We start from the raw sequence: 21742 nt of genomic DNA, 5'->3' as shown, positions 1-21742 counted from the left end.
GGGACAATTTTACATTCATACCATGCCAATTAACCTACAAACCTGTACGTTTTTGGAGTGTGGGAGGAAACTGAAGAACTCAGAGAAAACCCACGTGGTCACGGGGAGAACGTACAAATTCCGTACAAACAGCACCAGTAGTCAGGATCGAACCTGGGTATCCAACACTGAAAACTCTGTTCTACCACAATGCAACCAGTTTATATGTTTTGTAGCCCTTGCAGAACGTTTTGGGACTAGGAGAAATTATAACTGAGAGCAGAAGGCAGATCTGAAGGCCACATAAATAAAATGTTAGTGCAGCACATCTCATTTTCCTCTTTGCTATACATAATATAAAGTCATATCAAGACCATGCTTTAGGGCAAACATGATGATCTGAACTGAGGTTAACCAAAGTGATTTTTTAATATGCACTTTCAGATATAACTGAAATACAAAAAATATCAGAATTACTATCTCAAATGGACAGCTAGAGATTTTACTCTTTCAAGGAATTTAGGCTTTAGGGAATTTGTATGTTTAAGCTAAATAGATGATTCATATAGTTCCTCCTCCCACGAGCTTTTCCAATGAAAGAAAAATAAAATTGGCAGAAAACACATTTAAAATAAAAAGCACTACTGTACTTTGACACTCAGAAAAAAAAGGGCCTGTGTGAATATGTGAGACACACAACCCACTTTGGCAATCCAGGTCACACACAGCTTTCACAAATGCAGCAGTTCTGTACACCTCCCTTCCCCTCATAGCACTGAAAGCACCAACTCGTATAATGGTGGCAAGGGTCAACAGACAGAGTCTGAGATGCATCCAGCGAGATTTAAAAGTGCTCATTAGTGCCATCACTGTGAGCTATGGTATACAGGAGCCTTGGCAATCCGGCAAGGTCACCATAAGAAGGGCTGGGTGTCTGGACTGGTGTCAGGTTGCAGTGACAATACCTGTATCAAGGAACAATCGAGCAAATACGATCATCATTTGTGCAAATACACAAAGTTGACTTGTGTAACATAGAAACATAGCAAATAGGTGCAGGAGTAGGCCATTCGGCCCTTTGAGCCAGCACTGCCATTCAATATGATCATGGTTAATCATCCAGAATCAGTACCCCATTCCTGCTTTCTCCCCATATCCCTTGATTCCGTTAGCCCTAAGAGCTATATCCAACTCTCTCTTGAATACATCCAGTGAATTGGCCTCCACTGCCTTCCTTGGCAGAGAATTCCACAAATTTACAACTCTCTGGGTGAAAAGGTTTTTCCTCCTCAGTCCTAAATGGCCTACCCGTCATTCTTAAACTGTGACCCCCGGTTCTGGACTCCCCCAACATCAGGAACATTTTACCTGCATCTAGCCTGTCCAATGAAGGTTGGGCATGAAAGTCCGTGGTTTCATTCAGATGATAGATATTGGTGGTGGTATATAAACATGAAGACAACATTATTGCATTTTACAAGTGAACACGACACAGGAAATTAGGGGCAAAAGTAGGCCACAAGCCTGGCCCATCATTTACTATGGACAGAGAGAATGTTAGTCAGATTTACATTAGTTGATTGTTTTATAATATGAAATATCTCACCCATACGAAGCTCCAGAGAAAACAGTATTGTATACAGTAATGATAGATACAACAATAAATACAAATGAGAGCTAAACAGCAGGAGAAAAATAAACTGATATAAAAGGAATAACTGAATGAGATAGAGTAGGTATGTTACAAAACCTACCTGAATCGTGGCTGAACATCTGCCCCACCCCTTGTGTGTGATTTTGGAGCTGTTTGGAGGGGGCGGGTTTAAAACCCGATTTTTACTAGGCTGTTCCAATCGCAGATGTTCAGCCTAGTAATCTTAACGGACATCGCTGCAAGACCCTGGACTACTATTATTACTTTTATAGGCATGGAATAGTAGATATAATAATTTTTAAAGCTCTCGTTCAGCTTTAAACCTCTCGCAGCCCCAGGGTTCTATCCTGCAAACAATTAAGGTATGTACCTTATTTTACCGTATCGGGCATGTATATAACCCTATAATTAAAGTGTCGTGCATATTGGTGGGGGTGAACATGCAGAAAGCAGGACTTCACTGATTCGGAGTGATCCAATTTAAGTTTGAACGGATATAAGAACCACAGAATCACAGATAGGTGAGACAGAAGGTTGGGCATGAAAGTCCGTGGTTTACAGCAGATGAACACTATATTCCTTCCATGGGCCTATAAATTAATGAAATTACATATAAAATTGCATGTTACATTGTGAATTATTTGTGAATAATCTTAGGAGCAAAAGCTATTTAACAAGCCTGGCCCATCATTTCCTATAAGACATGTGAGAATGTTATCAGATCACAGCTTTTTTTGATTATGTTTTATAAAATCAATAGGGAACACCCATGCTAAGCCCAGTATGAAAATGGTCATAATTTTATACAGATAATGATAGATAATTTGGTGTAAATAAACAAATGTTAGCTAAATCAGATGGGAGAAAAATAAGACTGAAATTTTAAATCTCATAATGTTGAACATTGCTAGATAGAGTTAGAGTTAAGTGGCAGCACCTCCAGGAAGGGGGCCTGAAAGAGGTAGACAAAATTGCTGGAGAAACTCAACGGGTGAGGCAGCACCTATGGAGCGAAGGAAATAGGCAACGTTTCGGGCCGAAACCCTTCTTCGGGTCTGAAGAGGGGTTTTGGCCCAAAACGTTGCCTATTTCCTTCGCTCCATAGATGCTGCCTCACCCGCTGAGTTTCTCCAGCACTTTTGTCTACCTTCGATTTTCCAGCATCTGCAGTTCCTTCTTAAACACGGCGTGAAAAAGGTGATAGGTTTAGATGTCCAATCACATTGGGGAAGAAGCTGTTCTTAACTCTCAATATTCAAGCCTCAAAGTTCCTGCAACTTCCCCCAGATGGTGGAAAAGAGAAAGAGGATATAGGCAGAGTGGCAAGTATCCTTGATGATACTTCCAGCCTTGCTGCCACAACACACAGTGAAGATGGACTGGATGGACACAAGTGACATTGTTGTAATGGACTGGGCTGGGTGAGCATGTCCGCATGTTGCAGCAGCAATGGGATGTTGCAGAACCTTTATCATAAGTGAAAGGAGCAGAATTAGGCCATTTGCCCATCAAGTCTACTCCGCCATTCAATGCTGGCTGATATATCTTTCCCCTTCAACCCCATTCTCTTGCCTTCTCCCCCATAACCCCTGTACTAATCAAGAATCCATCAATCTCTGCCTTAGAATTATCCATTGACTTGGCCTCCACAGCCTTCTATGGCAATGAATTCCATCAGAATTCCATCAATTTGAATAGAGAGAGGCTGGAGGTCACCAGATCGCTCTGCGATATGAAGAACGGAAGGTTCACGTGTCGATAGAATACTCTCTGAAGGGGAACAAATATGGCACTTGCGAGAACGTATCAAATTTAGGAGTTAAAACATGCGTCCTGCACTCGTACGTCACTTTATTCTGAGCAGAGTCGCTGTTTTGGAAAGAAGAAGAAAGGCAGCAAAAGCAGAGAATGGCAGAATATCAGAACTGGAAAAAACTAGGTAATGATCGAGGAGTTTTCATTATAGCGATGGGTTGGCATGAAGAGAACAAAGGGAATGTCCAAGATAGAAGACTAAAATGGTTAAGTTAACAAGTTCTTTAAAAACTGGCACTTGGCAACAAAAGAGAAAACATCTGTGGAGGGAAAAGAGTGTGACTTGAAAAGAATGTGACTTCAACTGTATTCCAAGCACTGTCACATTTCCAGATACAAGATGAGATGCATTCCTTCATGTTTCCCCCCCCCCCCCGCCCTGCAAGTTAAAACTTGATTTCTCATTTTGATGAGGGGAAATCTGACCTGCAACTTTGACTCCGTTCCTCCTTACAGTAATGTTGCCTAACTGCTGCATACTCCCAGCATTTCATTCTTTTATCTGAAGTTTTATGGCCCAATTTGTGTTTAGAGGTTTAGTTATGGGCTCATCAATGGGCCTGCAGGTTGACACCACGATGAATAATATAAGAGCTCTTTGAACTACAGGTTAACAATGATCAGGCCAGCTGCTAAGGCTGAGGCCATTGTAGTTATCAATATAATATAACCAGATTGACCTATAAAGTTTATGGAGATACTTAGAGGAGTTAACATTTCCAGCCTTGCAGTATTTAGGCTGGCCCGCCGATCGATCGGCAGTGAGTAGTCATTTGAAAACAGCCCCTCTCGGCCAGGCCGTCTTTCCACAATCCAACTGAACAACAGCAAAGATAGACCGAAATGCTGGAGTAACTCAGCGGGGCAGGCAGTATCTCTGGAGAGAAGGAATGGGTGATATTTTGGGTCGAGACCCTTCTTCAGACTGAGAGTCAGGGGAGAGGGAGACAGAGATATGGGAGGATAAGTTATGAAAATTACAGATCAATGGGAACGATGATGAAGGAAAATGTAGAATGGTTCATTGTTAGCTGAGGGGAAGGTGACAACGAGGCATACAATCAGTAAAATTTAGGCAGGAGGACAGTGGAAGTAGTCGGACAACTAAGATGAGGGAGGGACAGGGAGACAGAGAAGGCAAGAGTTACTAGAAGTTAGGGAAATAAATACCAAACAAAAGTCAAAATCAATACCTGAACAGCTGTAGCCTTCCAAGAGATAGGCTGCAGTCCAGGCCCACTGTTACATACTGTTCGGCCTAGTGCAATAAAGTGGAACATAAGGACTGGTCCATAGACAGATACCTTGATAGACAGGTACCTGGATAGTAAAGGTTTAGAGGGATATGGGCCATGTGTGGGCAGGTGGGACTAATGCAGATGGTGCACCTTGGTCGGCATGGGGAAGCTGGGCCACAGGATCTGCTTCCATGCTGTATGACTATGACAAGAGCACCAGGGTGTCCATCTTGAAACTGGTTTTCTTTCCTGTTTAAATTCAGTGGGCTGTGTTATAAATCTACAACAGAACCATGTACAAACAATGTTGTTTTGTTTGTTTTTGCACCCATTGCCAGCCGGGTGCAATGGACAATGTCAGGGCCTGTGCTGGTAGTGTCTGTGAAATGGTTGTGCGCCATTTGATGGCTCCCCGGATGACTCTTCATCTGAATGATGCCTTCCCATGGAGGATCAGAGCAGGATGGCAGCTGCTCTCCTCATTGTGAAAATCATGTGCGCACACTGCTCTGCTGGTGATTGCATTTGTCACCAGATGACAGATTATTTCCCTCTTCACAATGTTCCTTCCCTGCATGCTCTGCACTCACTCTGATTTTCAGTCATTTCTGAAACTCTTATCAGAATGTTGCAAAGCATGAGAGGTTGCTGTGGATATACCATTTTGCATAAAAGTGTCTTCTCCTGCTGTGGACTTGAGCTTGGGTGGGAGAAATTAAGTCAACATGTTAAATCAACATGCTGAAGAGAGAGAGATACACTGTGAACTGATGAGCTGTGCATGAGATTCATCTGATAATCTAGCTGAGTGAACAAAAGCTTCCACTTTGGTGGCAAAGACAGGAAGGCAGATTATTATCTGAATGGTGTCAAGTTGGGTAAAGGGGAATTACAAAGAGATCTGGGTGTCCTTGTTCATCAGTCACTGAAAGTAAGCATGTAGGTACAGCAGGCAAAGAAATCAAATGGCATGTTGCCCTTCATAACAAGAGGAGTTGAGGATAGGAGCAAAGAGGTCCTTCTGCAGTTGTACAGGGCCCTAGTGAGACCACTAAAGATTATGTGCAGTTTTGGTCTCCAAATTTGAGGAAGGACATTCTTGCTATTGAGGGCGTGCAGCGTAGGTTCACAAGGTTAATTCCCGGGATGGCGGGACTGTCATATGTTGATAGAATGGAGCGGCTGGGCTTGTATACTCTGGAATTTAGAAGGATAAGGTGGGATCTTATTAAAACATACAAGATTATTAAGGGACTGGACACGCTCGAGGAAGGAAACGTTCCCAATGTTGGGCAAGTTAAGAACGAGGGGCCACAGTTTAAGAATAAGGGGTAGGCCATTTAGAACGGAGATGAGGAAAAACGTTTTCACCCAACGAGTTGTGAATCTGTGGAATTCTCTGCCTCAGAAGGCAGTGGAGGCCAATTCTCTGGCTGCATTCAAGAGTTAGAAAGAGCTCTTAAATATTCAGGGACATGTGAATGTGGATGATCAGCCATGATCACAGTGAATGGCGGCGCTGGCTCCAGGGTCCGAATGGCCTACTCCTGCACCTATTGTCTATTGTCTATTGTCTATGATTAAAATCGGCAATTGTACATTTTTGTGACTCTTTTCATCCACACCCCCACTTATGTGATGGATGTTGATCTAGTCTCATTGCTGACTGTAGTTGTAACCAATGTTGTCACAACATAGAAATGATTGCCAGCTAGATTATATTGCTATCATGAACAACGCCCACAGTTTCTGCATTTACTCTGCTTCTTCCCACACATGTATGCTGATCAGCAATTTAATGGGATTACAAATTGAAACAATGAAATAAATTGGTAGACGTCATTAATTTAGAAAGAGTGCAGAAGAGATTCACCAGGATATTACGTGGATTTACAGGCTTGAATTATAGGGGAAGACATATACTGCAACATTTTTCTTCACACACTGAGTGAACAGCAACAGGTGTATAGGAGGCTAAGGGGTGACCTTATTGAAATTATTCATGAGGGGCATGGATAAAGTGACACTCACTTTTTCCCAGGGTTGGGGATTCCAAGGCTAGAGGTCCGAGGCTTAATGTGAGAGGGAAGAGATTAAAGAAGGACCGCAACGGCAACCTTTTCATTCAGCGAGTAGTCCGCATTTGGAATGAGCTGCCAGGGAAGCTACAGAAGCAGACACAATTATGAATTTTTGAAAACATTTGGACAGATATATGGCTTAGAGGTCTATTGGGCCAAATATGGGTTAATGCGACTAGCCCAGTATGCCAACTTGATCGGATGGGCAAGGTGCACTGAAGGGCCTGTTTCCGCGTTGCACAACTTTAAGACCTTAATGGTTACACCTGCAGAGTAGAGGCAAGGCAAAGGAGCTTTTATTTCTAGATACAGCCATATTTAGTAAGCTCCAGGCTATAGTTAACACAGAACTGGCAACCAGCGATTACAATAAATTGAACTCACACAAGCACCAGCAAAGGATGAAGAGAGAAAGATATACATTTATATTTTATGATTTGCCAGCTACTGTATGTACTGGAGAAGTATATTGCTTTGTGAGAAGCTTTGATCTAGACTTTTGGTGGTGCAGAGCGGTTTGAGAAGTGCTTCTCTGTAAGAGACAAGCAGCACAGTGGCGCAGCTGGTGGAGTCGCTGCATCACACATACAGTGATCCCGGTTCGATTCTGACCTCGGGTGCTATCTGTTCTCACTATGGCTCTGGTTTCCTTCCAAATCCCAAACACGTGCAGGTTTATAAGTGTATTGAACTCTGTAAATTGCCTCCAGTGTGCAGGGGCTGGATAAGAAAGTAGGACATCATCGAACTGGTTTGAACGGGTGATGGATGGTCAGTGTGGATTCAGTGGGCTGAGGGTCTGTTTCCACGCTGTATTTCTGAACTAAGAATGCCTTCTTGTCCTTGCTGTGATGACTCCCCTCCGTCTTATCAGCAGGAGACAATGACATGCGCAACAGTTGAATATCGCAAGTGATAATAGATCCAATTTACACCAAAAGGTCCAATTTACACCATTAAACTAGAAAAGAAAGTCATGCCGAACCAACATCACAAACTGAATGTACTGTACTATGAACAGAATTCATTTTCTGCACAAAGCTCTATAACAAATGAAATGTTGTGTCCAATTTCATGATAGGTGCCATTTTTATTAAATTCCGGCGCTGTCCTTGAAGTCAGCCATAAGTATCATTTGGGAGATATTTGCATTGACTAAATGCCTAAATTGGACCAATTTCCATGCTATTTGAGCTTGTGGCTGTTTTGTGAATTATGTTATTTAACAATTCTTCCAATATGAACGTTTTTTTTCCAAATAATCTAAACTGATAGGAATTGTGACTTGTTTTTTTTAAAGCTCGCATTAAATGCAAAATGAATTTCCTTGCAGATTAGCAAAATCTGGTTTGAATTTGTTTCAAACTGGATGAAAAATTCTAAATACTGTTCACAGTGTTAGATGCACCGTGCCACAATTAACTATAATATCATTGTAGATGTAACCCAGTTGACAGTGAAAAATGTGGTGCCACAATTAACAATAATAACCTTGTGGCAGCAATCCAATTTACATTGTGACGTGCAGATTGCTATAATTATCCAAAATAATATTGTAACTATCATGCAGATCATCAAGCAGCAATCCATAATCTTGCTTAAAGCATTGGTTATAGTTTGCCTGTGCTAACTTCAGGAACCTTTGGTTTACCCCAAGGAAGCTAGTGCCATTAAGATGACCAAAATTATAAACTTTGACCTTTATTTTGGATTCTGCTCGCAGACAATGGAGTCCATCCTTCTCCCCAGCCAATTTCCCAAGTGAACAGGGGTGTTCACACATAGAGCCATAGAGTGATACAGCGTGGAAACAGGCCGTTTGGCCCAACTTGCCCACATCGGCCAACATGTCCCATCCACGCTAGTCCCACCTGCCTACGTTTGGTCTGTTTGGTCTACCGATTCTACAACGCATCACCGGTTCCACGCTCCCCTCCATTGAGTCTGTCCAAAGCAAGCGCTGTCTGCGGAGGGAGCTCAGCATCGCCAAGGACTGCTCTCACCCCACCCATGGACTGTTTACCCTCCTACCATCCGGGAGGCGCTACAGGTCTCTCCGTTGCCGAACAGCTTCTTTCCGGCGGCTGTCACTCTTCTTTCCGGCGGCTGTCACTCTACTAAACAACGTACCTCGGTGACTGCCATTCACCACACACACCCGGACACTTATTATTTTTTTAATTCAAATCGTTTGCTATGTCGCTCTTCAAGGGAGATGCTAAATGCATTTCGTTGTCTCTGTACTGTACACTGACAATGACAATTAAAATTGAATCTGAATCTGAATCTTGGTCCATATCCTTCCAAACCTGTCATATCTATGTACCTGTATAGCTGTTCCTTAAACGTTGGGATAGTCGCAGCCTCAACTACCTCCTCTGACAGCTTGTTCCATTCACCCACCATCCTTTGTGTGAAAATGTTACCCCATTAAGTTATTTCTATTAAATCTTTTCCCCTTCACCTTAAACCTATGTCCTCTGGTCCTTGATTCCCCTACTCTGGGCAAGAGGCTGTGCTTCTACCTGATCTATTCTTCTCATGATTTTATACACTTCTAAAAGAGCACCCGTCATCTTCCTGCTTTCCAAGGAATAGAGTCCCAGCCTACTCAACCCCTCCCTATAACTCAGGTCCGCTAGTCCTGGCAACATCCTCATAGATCCTTTCTGTACCTTTACCTGCTGGAATGGACACCTTGATGTCCATTCAATCTCTCCTGTGCTTAATAACCCACTTCCATCCAGAGGAATGTTTACGCTCACTTTGTATCATCGCCGAGCCATTCTCCTTCCTCAGGCTTTTCATCACTGGAAAGCTGACAGGTGTCCTTGTCACCGGTGGACATCAATGCTCTCCTTGCTGGGCTCACATCTTATGTTGCCTTCCACCATTCTACCATGGACTCTATGGCAATTCATTTCATTTCCTGTTCAGTTTATTACTAAAATGTGCTCAACAAAAACTCTGCTTTCATCTGCAGTATACTGCTGTTGCTGCCTCATAACATTTGCTTCCAGAACAGAAGAGTTAGCAGTGCCACCAGAGGGTTTGGTCCCCTCAGCTTGTCACCCTCTGAGGTTCCACTGTTGAGTCCCAGTGTCTTGTTGAGTTTGTTTACACATATGCAGAATGAGCGCATTCAAGCTCAGTACAGTTGCAATAAATCCCAGGGTCTAAATCAACACTATCAGTTTTCACTGTGAAAGATAAAGCACTAGAAAATAACCTGCTTCAAATTGCGGTTGAGAAATGATTACAAAGTCATGTCATTTTGCCCAAGTCTGTGCTGTAATTTCAAGCTGCTGTGTCTGTAATCATTAAATATGGATGTTAGAGTCTCTGGCATTGATTTCAGCAATGTCCTGAACAGGATCTGCATTTATAAAGATATGCAGAAACGGTTTTTAAATCAATATGTTGAGTTACCCTTGAATCACAGCTAAACATGTAACAATCCTAATTATTTCACCAACTTTGGCATTTAAGTCATTCCTAGTGTTGCACCCACACACTGCTGCAGAAATATAAGCACCTATTTTTGCACAGCTGCCTGACTATTAGACATCCTTGGCATTTAGAATATTCAAATCAAATCTGTAAATTATTTAAAGTCTGTTTTTTTTTCTGCTCATTAAACAAATGGCTTGAATCTAGTATTGAGAAAGTAATTGCATAATAACATATTAGCACCTAAAAAAACAAACAATCATTCCATCTCTACCCCTTTCTGCTTTCTGCAGAAAGATTGTCCCTCGGCAACTCCCTGGTTCACTCACCCCTTCCCACCCAAACCACCCCTCACAGGTACTTTCCCCTGCAATCGCAGGAGATGCAACACATGACCTTATACCTCCTCCCTCACTCTGTCCAGGGGACCTGACAGACCTTTCAGATTAGGCAGAGGTTCACTCGCACCCCTCCAAACTCATCCACTGTATCTGACGTTCTCGATGTGGGCTCCTATACTGTGCTCTCCATAATGTTTGGGACAAAGACCCATCATTTATTTATTTGCCTCTGTATTCCACAATTTGAGATTTGTAATTAAAAAAATCACGTGTGGTTAAAAGGTATTTTTATACATTTTGGTTTCACCATATATAAATCACAGCTGTGTTTATATATAGTCCGCCCATTTCAGGGCACCATAATGTTTGGGGCACGTGGCTTCACAGGCATTTGTAATTGCTCAGGTGTGTTTAATTGCCTCCTTAATGCAGGTATAAGAGAACTCTCAGCACCTAGTCTTTCCTCCAATCTTTCCATCACCTTTGGAAACTTTTATTGCTGTTTATCAACAAAGTTGTGCCAATGAAGGGCAAAGAAGCCATTATCAGACTGATGAACAAGAATACAACTGATGGAGACATCAGCCTAACCTTAGGCTTACCAAAATCAACTGTTTGGAACATCATTAAGAAGAAAGGGGTCTAAGAGTAAACCTAGCAATTATAGACCTGTTAGTTTGACGTCAGTGGTGTTTTGTCGTCTATGTAATGTTTTGAATTGGATGAGAGTATGTCGTACGTGGATCGAACATTTATGCACCTGTAGTAAGTGATTATCCCAGCTCTCTTTTGAAATTTTTATAGCTAATTCTTGTTCCCGGTCTCTTCTAATTCCATCAGTTGTGGGTATTTCTATGTTTAAGATGATGTTATATAAGTACAATATTAGATTCGCTGATTCCACCTTTGTCTTCATTGCTTCATCCAGTAAGTCTGTAGGCATATTATGATAGTCTTTTGTGTATTTTTTCCAAAGCAACCAATTACTTTAATAGAATATCTTTAATTTATTTTAGTTTAGTCAATTGTCACGTATACAGTGAAAAGCTTTTGTTGCATGCTAACCAGTCAGCGGAAAGACAATACAAGACTACAATCAAGCTATTCATAATGTACAGATACATGATAAAGGGAATAATGTGAATAACATTTAGGACAAGCTAAAGCCAGTAAAGTCATATCAAAGAGAGTCAGAGGGTCTGTAATGGGGTAGATAGTAGTTCAGGACCGCTCTCTAGTTGTGGCAGGATGGTTCTTGTATTGTATTGTATTCAAATTTATTGTCATTGTCTCAATTTGAGACAACGAAATGAATTTCCCTTACAGGCAGTATCATATAAAAATCACAAAAAAATAATTAAAATAAATAATAAATAAATAATAAAACATATTAAAAATATGTTCAGTTGCCTGATAAACATAGATATATTCCCTGCAACAACAAATGGGAAGGCATATACCTTAAGTCCACGATGAAAGGATGAACCTGGAAGTAGATCCACCTTAAACTGCCAGGAGAAACATGAAGATGATGAAACTATTGACTCAGGCAGAGAGAGTAGCTCCAGTAGGCATGCCTCTTCCTGGGTATCCAAGTTAGTCATAGATTCATACAGCATTGAAACATGGCCTTTGGTCCAACTCATCCAACTAACTGAGTTGGTCCCGATACCCGACTGCGTTGGTGTGTATTGAAAAATGAAAAGGCAAGGTGGGAAATTACCAAGAAATAAGTGGCTTTAATTGAGTGTGAAGAAGAATTACTACCCGGTGAAGACGATAGAAGATGATCTACTGAATCAGAGTCTTATTGCACATCCAGGAGCAAAGGGTGAAATAATTAATGAGGCAGATACAGTGCCGTCTGTGCTGTAGCACTTTGATGATAAGAAAAAGATAACACTTCACGAAGATGCCCAAGGAAAGGATCTTGAGGAATCATTTTGCAGGAGTCAGCTAACACACTGCGGATAGGGAGATCTGAATGACGTGACAAGTCAACCGGAGAAGTTGCACCATTACACATATGGAGAACTGCACATGTGCACAGTGCTCAAGGCTTCTTGATATCATTTGTGATAAGCCCCTCATTGAGCACCAAATATATTGCATTTTTAGCCTTCATCTTCACAAATAATCTTTGCAAAGATTTGCTTTGTATGAGCAAAGTATGTGGCTGACATACTCAGCTGAGCCTATTCAAGGATACAAAAGATGCCAAGGATTTTGAGCTTGAGACAGTCAATGGTGAACCATTCCAATATCTCTGTGGATGATGAGGATCCAGCATCTGAAGCAAGTTATTCATTGAGAGAGATGGTCTGATTGTCAGAGGCAAAAGGTATTTGTTCCCAAGGTACAAAGGAAAAATATGATAACATTAAATCAGCCCTCACATCTGAGATAGTGCGCCTCCATAATTTGGGGAAGATACCTTCTGACCAAAAACGAATTAGGAAATTATCAAAATCCAAGAACTGCAAATATTTTGAAAGGGAAAATTTAATTGCCATCAATTCCCGCACAGACATTGGCCATAGGTTGTGTCAGATAAAGCACTAGTCATAGGTAATAAGCAGTAAACTAAGATTCTTAAAATATTGGCAGTCTAATCAGCAGACATCACCTTAATTTCTGCAGTAATAGAAAGGCAGAGAACATCACAAAAGTGGCTAAGAAGCTATGGAAGAAGATAAAAATATGAAAAGAAAAATGCTGGAGGAGCTCAGTGGGTGAAGCAGCATCTGTGGAAGGAAATAGACAGGCAGTGCAGCATGTTGAGACCCATCTTCAGACTCAAGACAGACTCTGAAGGAGGGTACAAACCCATAATGTTGTCAGACCACTTCCTTCCACAGGTGCTGCCTGACCTACTAAGTTGTACCAAGACTTTGGTTTTTACTTAAGATTCCAGCATCTGCAGTTTTAAGGAACTCTTCATTCTTGAGCATACTAGCCAAACATAATACCCCACACAAAGAATAATGAGCAGAGATCTCTGGTTGTAAGGCCTAGAACCCTATTCCCAACGGCAGGTAGATCACTAGAACCAGAAGAATAAAGAATACAGGCAAACAGGCAGTCAGCCAAACGATGATGAACTTATTCCCAAACAGATGTCCCAAAGACCTGCCACCATTAAGCGTTTGAAGAAAAAATGTACATCATATATTTCAGTAAGCTGCAAGAACTGGACATACACCACCGCTCACATATATATGAAAATCAGCATTTTTTTGATGAACCTGCACAATTTCAGAAATACTATTAAAAAGGCTTGTTTAATATGGAAGCAAATATTGGTGTGATAGCATTGGAGGGGCAAGAGGTGGAGGTGTTGCATGTACTGTGCATGTTGTTCCATTGTTTAAAAAGGGTTCTAAGAGTAAACCTAACAATTATAGACCTGTTAGTTTGACTTCAGTGGTGGGCAAATTAATGGAAAAGATACTTAGAGATAATATATATAAGCATCTGGATAAACAGGGTCTGATTAGGAACAGTCAACATGGATTTGTGCCTGGAAGGTCATGTTTGACTAATCTTCTTGAATTTCTTGAAGAGGTTACTAGGGAAATTGACGAGGGTAAAGCAGTGGATGTTGTACAAATGGACTTTAGTAAGGCCTTTGACAAGGTTCCTCATGGAAGGTTGGTTAAGAAGGTTCAACTATTGGGTATAAATGCAGGAGCAGCAAGATGGATTCAACAGTGGCTGAATGGGAGACGCCAGAGGGTAATGGTGGATGGTTGTTTGTCGGGTTGGAGGCAGGTGACTAGTGGGGTGCCTCAGGGATCTGTGTTGGGTCCTTTGTTGTTTGTCATGTACATCAATGATCTGGATGAAGGTGTGGTAAATTGGATTAGTACGTATGCAGATGAGTGAGATGGAGAGAGTACAGAGGAGATTTACTAGAATGTTGCCTGGGTTTCAACAACTAAATTACAGAGAAAGGTTGAATAAATTAGGTCTTTATTTTCTGGAGCGCAGAAGGTTAAGGGGGGACTTGATAAAGGTCTTTAAAATGATGAGAGGGATAGACAGAGTTGATGTGGACAAGCTTTTCCCTTTGAGAATAGGGAAGATTCAAACAAGAGGACATGACTTCAGAATTAAGGGACAGAAGTTTAGGGGTAACATGAGGGGGAACTTCTTTACTCAGAGAGTGGTAGCGGTGTGGAATGAGCTTCCAGTGGAAGTGGTGGAGGCAGGTCCATTGGTATCATTTAAAAATAAATTGGATAGGTATATGGATGAGAAGGGAATGGAGGGTTATGGTATGAGTGCAGGCAGGTGGGACTAAGGGAAAATAATTGTTCGGCATGGACTTGTAGGACCGAGATGGCCTGTTTCCGTGCTGTAATTGTTATATGGTTAAATATGGAGATTTTGGGAGGATACACAAATTGCCCTCTGCAGAAAGAACAAGGACAAACCTCTGTGAACTGCAACAAATTAGAAGCCAATTGGAAAAATAGTCCGTCGAGGGAAGTATCTTGGAGTTATTTCCATATATGCGTAAAAATAAAACACATTACTAAAACACTGTCATTTAGGTAATTGTGATTGTTCATCTTTTGCTTTACGTTTTTAAGAGAGATCTAATATATGTGTTTGTGTTTAATATCAGTTCATTGGTGCTTTAATGCAGTCATGCCTTTAAGAATTGCATCAAGTAACTAAGTGCTCTCTGGTGTTGTAACAGTGTGAAGCTGAGAATGTTTCAAAGGCAGTCTGTTGGGACATGCTGGCCCACAATATGACCTGCTTCATTAATAAAGTATTTCTGTTAATATTTTAAATTATGGGCTACTTCCAGTTGCCATGGTAGTGAGTAAGGGAGATACTGTGACAGAAAACCTTTGAATAAAGTAAACTAACATTTGTGGCACTGTGAAATCATGCAAAAAAGTTTATGAAAATCCAGATCTGCAACTCAAAATTATCAATTAGTCAGATCCGAGTAGTGGCTTGAACCCCAAAATTGACCAGCAAAGCATTCCATGGACACATTGTGGATACCAGCATTTGCAGTGTGTGCAATTACTGGATAACATTGGGCTTACTTACAGGTATAAAACTGGCAATACTGGCAAAACTAAAATACTCTTTAAAAATCATCTGTTTGATTTCCAATGGAGACTGAAAGATGGAGGAATGTAAGATGGACTACTAATTTTATCATGTCCATTTTAAACTTTTAACTGAAGACAAAATGGTGGCAGGAAGGCAGGGTGTGAAATCAATAGCAAGCCGAGTCCCAGTTATGGATTTTAAACTACTAGTCACAAAACAATCCACCTGACTGACCATTTTGGGAGAGAGGGTAAACACAAAATGCTGGAATAACTCAGCGGGAAAGCCGGCATCGCTGGAGAGAAGGAATGGGTGACGTTTTGGGTCGAGACCCTTCTTCAGTAACTCAGCGGGTCAGGCAGCATCTCTGGAGAAAAGGAGTAGCTAACATTTTGGGTCGAGACTCTTTTTTAGACTGAGAGTCAGGTGAGAGGGAAACTAGATATATTAAAAGATACAGAATAAATCAAAGACGGCAACGATGACCCAGGAAAGGTGGAGCCCATAATGGTCCATTGTTGGTTGTGGAAGAGGTGATAATGAAGGGATACGTACAGTGAAACCAGCAGGATGACTGGGGTGAGAAAGGGACAGAGAGAGAGGAGGAATGCAAGGGTTACTTAAAGTTAAATAAATCGATATTCATATCGCTGGGTTGTAAACTGCCCAAGTTTTGGCTGGATGAAGGGCACCATATTCTCCTTTACCTGACACAAAATCCACCATGGCTTTTCTGACCAGAAAAAATCCATATTCAATCCATGTCCTTCCATGTAATGGAGCCCTGCTTCTTTTGCACACCACATCCAGCAGAATGGTGACAGTGGAAGGGGTGCCCGGCAGGTTTTAGCAGGAAGGGAACACCAATGTTCATTTTCAATCATCTGACTGTTTTTCCAGGAAACGTGGGCTGTTACTTCCCCTTAAACTCTTAGCAATTTGAAGTGCTGACCTATATGTTCTGTTTATTCATTTCAATTAACATCCTTGTTCCCCGCTCTTCTTAAACAGGTTGATTTCTTCAAATTATAACATTGCATGAGCAGCTTTAATTCAACTGCACCTTGTACTACTGACCATAAATCTTGTGGTTTTAATCCTCAGGTTTTTCCAAACAATGCTGATTTTCTGAAGAGTTCCTGTGATTGGCACAGATTTTGAGAGATTTTTGTCCCATGAGATATTTATTTTACTGAGAAATTATTGGGAAATTAAGTAGATATTGAATCAATACAAGTTTCCTAAAACAAATAATTTCAAGTTATTTTAAATTGAGCTACTCAAGGCTCAAAATAGGTTTAAAACCATGTATTTTTGTGGGAAACCTGTTTTTTTGTCAGCAGCATTACTGGCGAGGGGGTCCCAAAAGAGATGAGGAAATATACTGTATGTTGAGAACTTCACAAACTGCAGAAAGATCAAATACTTTGACTCCTCCTTAGTCACAGCACGGAAACATGTATTTTGTCTCAATTTTCCCATGCTGACCAAGATGCCCCATCTAATCTGGTTCTATTTGACGCGTTTGATCCATATCACTCCAAACCTTTCCTATCCGTGCATTTGTCCAAATGGCTTATAAATGCTGTCATAGACCTGCCTCAAATACCTCCTCTGGCAGCTCATTCCATACACCCACATTCCTCTGAATGAAAAAGTTGGCCCTCGGATTTATATTAAATCTTGGCCCTCTCACTAATCTGTGGCCTCTTTTCCTTAATTCCCCTATCCTGGGTAAACGACTCTGCACATTCACGCTTCGTGAAAGGCACAGGAAACCTGCCTGAAAAGTAGAGAACCAGGAGTCCAGCTAGAATAAGTACATGAAGCAAATACGTGTCAATTTAAAAAAAAATCAGAGACATGAGCAAATGTGAAAGCTGATAATTATTTTGTGGTAGATTGTTTCAAGATAATGGACGCAAAAGTCATCATCTGACAAAACTATAGATTCTGGACGGTTGGAAGATAATTGGCACTATGTAAGGAAGAGGGGAGAGTTCATAACTTCATAAGTGATAGCAACAAAATTAGGTCATTCGGCCCATCAAGCCTCCGCCACCATTCAATCACGCCACCATTCTATCTTTTCCTCTTAACTCCATTCTCTTGCCTTCTCCCCGTAACCACTGTCACCCGTACTTATCAAGAATCTACGGTAGACACAAAATGCTGGAGTAACTCAGTGGGACAGGCAACATCTCTGGAGAGAAGGAATGGTTGACGTTTCGGATCGAGATCCTTTTTCAGAATCTATCTACTTCTGCCTTAAAAATATCAATTGACTTGGCTTCCACAGCCTGTTGTGGCAATAAATTCTACAGATTCAAGTCAAATCAAGTCAAGTCAAGTCAAGTTTATTTGTCACATACACATACGAGATGTGCAGTGAAATGAAAGTGGCAATATTCGCGGACTTTTGTGCAAAAAGACAAACCACCAAACAAACTATAAACACAATCATAACACACATATTCTTTTACATAATAAATAATGGAAGGAAAAACGTTCAGTAGAGTTAGTCCCTGGTGAGAAAGGCGTTTACAGTCTGAATGGCCTCTGGGAAGAAACTCCTTCTCAACCTCTCCATTCTCACCGCATGGCAACGGAGGCGTTTGCCTGACCGTAGCAGCTGGAACAGTCCGTTGCAGGGGTGGAAGGGGTCTCTCATGATATTGTTGGCTCTGGAGTTGCACCTCCTGATGTATAGTTCCTGCAGGGGGGTGAGTGAAGTTCCCATAGTGCGTTCGGCCGAACGCACTACTCTCTGCAGAGCCTTCTTGTCCTTGGCAGAGCAATTCCCAAACCAGATGGTAATGTTCCCGGGCAAGATGCTTTCCACCGCCGCTGCGTAGAAGCACTGGAGGATCCTCGGAGACACTCTGAATTTCCTCAATTGCCTGAGGTGGTAAAGGCGCTGCCTTGCCTTACTCACCAGTGCTGAGGCGTGTGATGCTCATGTCATATCCTCGGAGATGTGGACTCCCAGATATTGAAAACAGCTCACCCTATCCACAGGATCCCCATTTATCCTCAATGGAGTGTACGTCCTCGGATGATGTGCCCTCCTAAAGTCCATGATCAGCTCCTTCGTTTTTTTGATGTTCAAGAGGAGGCTGTTATCCTGACACCAGAGTGCTAGATCAGCCACCTCTTCCCGGTAGGCCTTCTCGTCGTTGTCTGAGACCAGGCCCACCACCACAGTGTCATCAGCAAACTTAATTATTGAATTGGAGCTGAACCTAGCCACACAGTCATGTGTGTACAGGAGTACAATAGGGGGCTGAGGACGCAACCCTGGGGCGATCCTGTGCTCAAGGTGAGGGACTTCGATGTATTTCCTCCCATCTTGACTACCTGGGGCCTGGTGGTGAGAAAGTCCAGGACCCAGGCACACAGGGAGGTGTTGAGCCCCAATTCCAGTAGCTTCCCGGCCAGTCTGGTGGGGACTATCGTGTTGAAGGCTGAACTGTAGTCTATGAACAGCATCCTCACGTAGCCCCCCTTCTGCATGTCCAGATGGGAGAGAGTGGTGTGCAAGACCTGGGAGACCGCATCGTCCGTGGATCTGTTCGGACGGTATGCGAACTGCAACGGGTCCATGTTGCGAGGGAGGAAGGCGCAGATGTGTTTCTTCACCAGCCTCTCAAAGCATTTCATGACTACCGAGGTAAGGGCCACCGGACGGTAGTCATTCAGACAGGCTGGGGAGGCATTTTTTGGTACCGGTACAATGGTTTATCACCCTCTGACTAAATAAATTCCTTCTCCTCTCCTTCCTGAAGGAACATCCTTTAATTTTGAGGCTATGACCTCTGATCCTAGAATCTCCCACTAGTGGAATCATCCTCTCCATATCCAACTATCCCAGACTTTCACTGCTTCAATGAGGGGTCCCCTCGTCCTTCTAAACTCCTGCAAGAACGTCCAGTGCTGTCAAACGCTCATCATAGGTTAACCTACTCATTCCTGGAATCATTGTCGTAAACCTCCTCTGGACCCACTTCAGTATCAGCAAATCCTTCCCCAACTATGGGGCCCAGAATTGCTCACAACTACTCATCTGCTCTGGTGAACTACCAATTCTGATGTAGTTAATTTAGATATACAGTAATGGAAACAGCCCCTTTGACCCACCATGTTCACGCTCACCATCATTCACCCATTCTCACTAGTACTATGTTATCACAATTTCTTATCCATTCCCTAGACATTGGGAGCAATTATACAGTCCAATTAAGCTACAAACCTGTGTGTCTTTAGGATGTGGGAATTAACCGGAGCACCCAAAGTAACCAACGTGGCCACAGGGAGAATGTGCAAACTCCACACAGACAGCACCGAAGATCAGGATTGAACCCTGATCTCTGGCACTATGAGGTAGCCACTCCACTAACTGTACCACCATGCTACACTTAAAGAGTCTTTAACCTGAAACATTAACTGGGAATTAGAGGTAACTTGCTGACATGGATTGAGAATTAGTTTGAATGAAAAGCAAAGAATGGGAAGAAAACAGGTAATCTAATGGTTTAGCAGGTTGTGACTATTGAGGAACTGCAGGCACCATCGTTTGGGGCCCACCTGCACGCACACTATCAATGATTTGAAAGAGGAAACCAAATGTTGTATTTCCAAGTTTGCTCATGATACAAAGCGATGTGAGATTGTAAGTGAAGAGATGGATGTGAAGAGGAGAGACAGACAAGCTGAGTGATTCAGCAAGAACAATGCAGGTGGAATATCTTTGGCGCATAAACATAAATGCAGAATATTGTTTAAATGGTGAGAGACTGGTTGTAGTTGATGTTCCAACATATTGAAAGAAAAACACAAAATAGAGATACAGGCTTAGGGAGAAAACTGCGGGACTTAAGGCCTTGCAAGGCACCATATTGGAGGGATTAAATTTGGGAATAATCAAGAAAACAGATTGTGGGTATCCCTGAGGATTACATGGGGAAATTACAGAGACAAGGCTGAGTTTGAGACTGTGGAAATGTTGTAAACAAGACAAAAAATGTTAAAATTAAGTGCTTGCTTAACCAGTAGCCAATGACCATCAGCAGGCACAAGGGCTGTGAGTAACATGGTTTGGGGAAGTTAGGACAGAGATACCTGAATTTTAGTTGTTCACAAGTTTACATGAATTGGAAAATGGAGTCTGCCCAGGAAGGCCAGGTGTCTATCCATGTTTTTGCTGCTTAGTACTCTCTCTACAACCTCTTTGCCGTCAACTCTCCTGTGCTCACATTATAACTGGACATGGGACTACTGGCTGTGGAGGTGCATGATCATGATGCTACAAAAGGTACACTTTTGTCCAGAAAGTTTTGCTCCTAGATTGCTACTGACTAACAGGCATTCTCAGCGTGGAACGACAAACTGAAATGTATTAGAAATTTCACTGAGATGTCTCATTACTAATAGTAATGGATGACTGTGCCGAGTTGGTAATAAATCCATATTGGTGCAACAAGCGAAGTAGCTCAATATTATGACTCACACCTGAATCAGTCTTTGAAAAATGTTGGCAGAGGTGTAAAGTAGGAAATTGTGTTGACTATCCATTTTACATCCAGCCTTCTCGTTATAACTAGTGGACAGAAAACTGAGAAATTGAGATAGGAATATAATGAGCAACCAAACCCATATTTTTTGTCGCTCATTGTCAAAACTGATAAATGTGTATGGTACGTCCATTTTAAAGGAACCTTTTGAACCAAAGCTATTAAAGGATTTGGGCCAAGGGCAATCATATGGACTTGAGTCATAAGTAATATCTGTGAGGCATAGGCTTGAGGAATTCAATGGTCTCAGGAATGTACGCAAGGGAGAGGGAGAGGAACATAGGCGGTCAGGGCAACCTCTTTCTTGCTCTCTCACCATCCCTACATCCAATAAATAATAATCATGCTAGGGGTGTGCATACTCACAGTCATGTATAATATGTGTTTGTGCAGGAAGGAACTGCAGATGCTGGTTTAAACCAAAGATAGACACAAAAAGCTGAAGTAACTTAGCGGGACAGGCAGCATCTCTAGGAAATGTAAATGCTGGTATATGTGTTTAAAGTGCCCTTCGTGAAGCAGTCCCATTTAAATATCT

At 42.0% G+C, this 21742-nt stretch overlaps 1 protein-coding gene across 1 annotated transcript in view; it reads right to left on the bottom strand.

Annotated features, from left to right (window-relative positions):
- The window catches only part of LOC129710992 (cadherin-6-like), a 205733-nt gene that overhangs the window by 158390 nt on the left and 25601 nt on the right, over window positions 1–21742 (bottom strand). The gene's annotated exons all lie outside the window — the stretch shown is intronic.

Source organism: Leucoraja erinacea, chromosome 2, assembly GCF_028641065.1.
Source record: "Leucoraja erinacea ecotype New England chromosome 2, Leri_hhj_1, whole genome shotgun sequence".
NCBI classification, from domain to species: Eukaryota; Metazoa; Chordata; class Chondrichthyes; order Rajiformes; family Rajidae; genus Leucoraja; species Leucoraja erinaceus.
The sequence above is the reverse complement of the archived record's forward strand: the minus strand, read 5'-3'. Positions and strand labels throughout refer to the sequence as shown.